At 45.6% G+C, this 5,676-nt stretch overlaps 1 protein-coding gene across 1 annotated transcript in view; it reads right to left on the bottom strand.

The window, feature by feature from the left end:
• RASGEF1B (RasGEF domain family member 1B) overlaps positions 1-3,951 on the bottom strand; it is a 37,272-nt gene extending 33,321 nt beyond the window's left edge. The window contains exon 1 of the mRNA XM_008693279.2: positions 3,816-3,951. The gene's annotated coding sequence lies outside the window, so the exon portion shown is untranslated. The remainder of the gene's footprint in view (positions 1-3,815) is intronic.
• Between the last annotated feature and the right edge of the window lie 1,725 nt (positions 3,952-5,676).

The following is a 5,676-nucleotide window of genomic DNA, read 5'->3' as shown; positions in this document are numbered from 1 at the left end:
CCCCTCCATTCTTCTCTTTTTGATAAATAGAACGATCCTGGAGATCTGTAAAGTATTTTCCTTCCTTATAAGGCTAATTTGTACATTCCCTGAGTGAAACTGATTTTCATACCAGGGCTTCCTAATAAAATAAAATTTGAATCAAATGAATGACCTCTAGACATAGACATACCTTGAAATGGAATAGTAAATATATAAACATAAGAAAAAATGATAGGTCAAAGACTGGTTAAAAATTTCATAAATGGTGCGCTGCCCGGGTGGTTCAGTCAGTTAAGCATCTGACTCTTGGTTTCGGCTCAGGTCATGATCTCGGGGTCATGAGATCAAGCCCCGCATCAGACTTCATGCTCAGTGGGGAGTCTGCTTGAGATTCTCTCCCTCTTCCTCTGTCCCTCGCACTCCAGCTCTTGCTCTCAAATAAATAAATAAATAAAATCTTTTAAAATTTTTCATAAATGGTAACATTGACTTAAGTCAAAAAAATTTCTAACTCAACTTGATAATTAGTATTTTTTAATACACTTATAGGAGAAAAACAAAAGCAAAAAGGAGATCAAGAAAATATTAAATCTCGGGGCGCCTGGGTGGCTCAGTCGTTGGGCGTCTGCCTTTGGCTCAGGGCGTGATCCTGGCGTTCTGGGATCGAGCCCCACATCAGGCTCCTCCGCTATGAGCCTGCTTCTTCCTCTTCCACTCCCCCTGCTTGTGTTCCCTCTCTCACTGGCTGTCTCTATCTCTGTCAAATAAATAAATAAAATCTTTAAAAAAAAATTAAAAAAAAAGAAAATATTAAATCTCTACATAGTTGTTATCAATACAAAGAAACTTCACTCTCTTCTCTTCATTTCCCTATACCCAGAAAGTAGCTGAACATCTAAATGGATGAAATGATAATATAGCAAAACAAATCAGTTGTCACAGAACTAAAAGGGACTCATAAATCATCTAGTTCAACACCCCATCAACTTCATAGATATTATAGGGAGAGGGAGTGAACGAGTGACTTGTGAGGGCTCCAGAACCCATCTCCCTAATCCCAGGGAGGAAATCTACAATATCTGTTATTTTAAGATAATCAAGGGTTGTATAGATCTATTTTTTTTTTTGTAGGTTTAATTGGAGAACCAAAAAAGGACAACCGTAGTTCTAGAAAAGTGAAGGGAGTGGGGAGGCAACACCTAAATTCAACCACTAACAACAAAAATGCCATAAATCTTAAGCAGTATTTTCAACAGTACACTTTGTCTCTTTAAGGCTTCACAATACACTATGATGTCTTTTTTCATTTATTATTTGTGGCATCCAAATCAAGATTCTCAATCCCTGCTTCAGGAATTCCAACTTCTTCCCTTAGTAGGGGAGAATACCCCCTTTTCCCATTCTTCTGTCTCAGGGGAGACTTGCTGGGGCCATCCAAATTGCTTCTCCAAAGTCCACTTCTTCCAGGTAGCCTTTGGAGATTGATAATGTTTATTCCCTCATTTCCTGTGACATTATTAGGTACCTTACCTTATATAGACACTCACCCAGCTTCTCCCCTTCATTTCTTTTTCCTAGATAGGAGTTATTCAATTGTTATTTTTTTTGAAAGGGTCTATTGTACTTTATTAGTCGGTGGTTAATTTTAGATTGTCAGAATGTAATGTTACTAATAATATAAGAAATATGTATTATGATAAATAATACACTTTTAGAAACAATAAGTAATATATACTTAAGAATATATAAGGTTAGATGCTAAGCTGGGGTAAAAAAGACAATAATTGTAAATGCTTCCTGGTGATTTTCTATTCCAAAAGACAGTATTATCTCAGGTATCAGGTGTGGTAGTATCAGAGAAAATGTCTTGTGGAGCACATAAAATGGAGCGAGACTGAAAATGAACCGCGGGAGAAATAAATTCTAAGAATTTAACACTCCATCAGACAACTGCAAAGTACAAGGCCAGTATACTTAGTAGCCAGAAATGTTGCCACCTCCAGGAAAACAAAGGATTGACCGATGTGTAGTAGTATAATGCCAACAAGAAACTTGCTAATCAGTAGCTGATCTTCTCATCTTTGCCAGAAAATCTGCTTGAAAGGAATAATATAGCAATGCTTGTGAACCCTGATTTCTGTCGAAAGTGCCCAACAACTGTCCCCACAAAATTAAAATAACCACTAATGATAGGATCTAACAAGCTGCCATTCTTTTATTCTGTTATGAAAATCTCAACAGCACCAAATTTTTATTTTTATTTCTTTTTGAAATACAATTCTATATTTGCTCCAAATCCTATCTGATCAGTTATTCAGTTATATTCCTCCCAAATCTCCAATGAGGCATTCTGGTTAATTGTAACCTCCTTGTTTCTTAGCGTAGGTTTTATCACAGTGGTCCAACTATGTTTTAAATTGAGACATAGCTATCACATGCCAAGCTCTGGCTGCTGTTTTCAGGAGGAAAGAATAATTATTCACCCCATCTGAGTCTGACTGTACCAGACATTATTCAAGAGTGCAACACCCTGATCCCTAGACTCTTCCCCTTTATGCACCCAGTTCAGAGACCCTCCCTCGGCCTTTGGAGATCATCCAGGGCTAAATATAGATCTACGCACACCAGCAGTTCCTGACCGCTGTCACATGGTGCTGCTGACGATGGACTCCTTGGAGACATGCTCGGCCCAAACACACACACACACACAAATCTGTGTGCATATTCGTCTACACACACTATACCCATCGAATTCATCCGCGAAGATGGGCACATCCACGTTCAGAAGAGAAAGTCGCTCCCTAGAGAGCTCCTCCTGCTATTTACATCACTGAACCACCCTCTGCACTGTCAGAGGGCTTAGCTACCTTGCTTTAGCCTGAACTGCGTCAATTTGATCGGGGTAAGGTGCGAAACAATACTCAAGCAATACCCAGGTGGTACGCGGATGCGGGCACAAACACACGCACAGGTGTGTGCACACCAGCACCCCCCATCTCCTCCTTTGCTCTTGTACAGCACTCAAGTCGTTCCCACGATTCCCCTAGAAAGTGGAGCCTGTGTTATGCTAGCTGCCGCAAGGCTCCTAGGTACTTCCGCTCACGTTATTATAACCTAGCCAGGTGTCTCCAGGAGACTCACCTGAGCTCAGGCAAAAGCCCAGGAGACTCGGTGGGTCCCAAATTCGCCCGGTGAACAGAAGGATGAACAAATATTACCTCGTCAGGGGTAAGCACATGACTTCTGTTTCCTGTCCTTTCCTAAGAATCAGATCTTAGATTATAGGACAGCTACACCAAAAATAAGCAATCCTCCCCCCACCCCCAACACACACGAAAACTAGCTAAGTAGTAGAAGGAAACAGCCTAGCAGAGCCCTGGAAAGGAGGAGATGAAAGGATGAACGCGACTAGAACTCAGACAAACCCTCAAAAACTACCAAGATTTCAAACATAAGGCCTGGCTGCGGGATCGGGGCGAGAGAAGCAAAGCAAAACCCAAGCCTGTCCCTGCCCGGGCCCCAGCGGCTCGGCCCCGCACCTGTTGGCACCCGGTCCGCTCCCGGGGCAGCCCCAGGCGCCCTCGGCGGCCAGGCAGGGGACTCCCTGGGTCTCTAGCTTTTGCCAGGCGCTTTGTGCCAGACAGCATTTGGTCGCCTGGCTTCTCCCGCCTCTTCGAGGCGCACCCGGCAGCCGGGGCGCCTGAGATCCAGGCTCGCTCTGAGCGCCGCTCCCGGACCGGCCGTCTGGGAGAGCGCAGAGGGCAGCACGGCCGCACATTCCCGCTGCCAGGCTCCAGTCCCTCCGGAAGATGCCTGGCCAGCGAACAACCCACCTGCAGCTCGACCCCGGGTCCTCGGCTCTCCGGCTGTTTGCCGCGCGCCCACAAGCGCGACCAGAGTAGAGGGAGCTAAAGCGCGCGGGAAGAAGGAAAAAAATCCGCCCGACCAGTCCGGTGCCTTGTTTATACTGAAACTACGGCCTCAGCCGCGGCGCACACCCCCTTCGCTCCAAGTGCCCGCCTCCCGCCGCCAGCCCCGCCCCAGCCCGGCAGGCGTGGGCCAATCGCGGCGCAGCTCACCGCCCACGCCGCCACCGCCTCCGGAGCCCGGGTCCCGCCCACGCCCGGGACTCCGGCCCCACCACTGTCGCCTGGGTGCCCTCCTACGCTGCGGAGGCCGGCCGAGCCCGGCGCAGCGGTGTTTACCTGCGTGGGTTCGGCCCGCTCGGGTTGCGTGCGTTTCTTTCTGAGTCCGCCTCCCCGGGGCTGTTTGTGAAGTCATGTGTGTGTGTGTGTGTGTTCATTTACCTGTGTACTACCTGTAAATACCGGCCCGACTCGTTATACAGTATCTATTAACATAATTATGAGCTAAAGGTTACTGTCCATGTACTTTCAGAAGAGAGCTGAGAGAAACCACAAGAACATTTGCTTAGCAAATATTTACGCAGAGCCCGAACGCTGGGCATTGTGCGAAACGCTGGGGGCACGCTCCAGGCAAAAATAGGCAGGTTCCTGCCCTTCTGAAGCTTACAGCCAGTCTGGTGGAGGACAAACGTTAAGCAAATGGTCACCCAAACAAAATATAAAATTGCGGCTCTTACAAGTTCCACAAAGGAAGGGAATCTGTGTTGTGAAATATGATTCTGGAGGCAAGGCAGGGAGGCCAGTCCTCCATAAAGGCTGTGTTGTCATGGTAACCACATACTCTATCATTGGATACTTGATAACTATTTTAGAAAAAGGGTAAAAGCCTCAATACTTCACCTTGTACAAATAAAAGAGACCGAAGGGAAGAAACGATGGAAACAAGGGAGAAAGGGACCCATGGAAAGAAAAAAATCGAAGTATCCCAAGACTCTCTTGCCAGCTACATGACCTTGAGTAAGTAAAGTATCTTTTCTGAGCTTCAGTTTTCCCATATATAAAAAACAACACTATTCATACCTGTCTTATAGGACTATAATTAGGATTACTGAGCTAGAGGAACCCTTTTTGCCCCGGCTCCATCCTCTTTCTCTCCCTCCTCCTTCCTAGCCTGGAAACGCTCATCTTCAAGTTCACCTTGCCTATTCTTAGCTGATTCCTCCCCTCATTTTCTTCATCTGTGCCTCCTTTCACTTGTCTTCCTCTAATTATACTCTCTCCTTTTCTCCTGCAAATGGGTCTCCCCAGCTCAGTAATTCATTCTGAGCCTCTCTGCAGTTTAAAGGAGAAGCAATGCAGCCCCAAAAGGCTTGGTGGGAGTCGGCCATGCAGAGAGACACGGAGGCGCGCGCTGCCCAGCCTAGCTATTACGGTTGTGCTGGTTGTTTTACAAGCTCAGTTTTCCATCCTGATTCTGTAACAAACAAACCATTTGAGGTTGTGCAAGCCATGTGCAATACTGAGGTTCCTGGGTCTGTAGCAATTAGTTAAAAGGGTTGGAGTAAATCAGGATTTCTGAGTGGAAATATTTGACATATCCTTTATAACCTCTGGATATATCCACCCACCACCCCAGAAGATTTTGCCCTGTTTTACTTTCTTAAGTCTTTTCTCACCAAAACAAAAGATGTTTATTTTAGATTCTCAAAATATAAAATGGACACAATGATAATATTGATTTAATGTTTTATCAAGCCACATTCCTGCTCTCCATTCTGGTGGATCCCCCAGGGCCCCTTCCAGCTCCCTGTATGAGATACATACGGGG

The sequence above is a fragment of the Ursus maritimus genome, unplaced genomic scaffold (genome assembly GCF_017311325.1).
Source record: "Ursus maritimus isolate PB19 unplaced genomic scaffold, ASM1731132v1 scaffold_8, whole genome shotgun sequence".
NCBI classification, from domain to species: Eukaryota; Metazoa; Chordata; class Mammalia; order Carnivora; family Ursidae; genus Ursus; species Ursus maritimus.
This window is presented reverse-complemented; position numbering and strand designations above follow the sequence as displayed.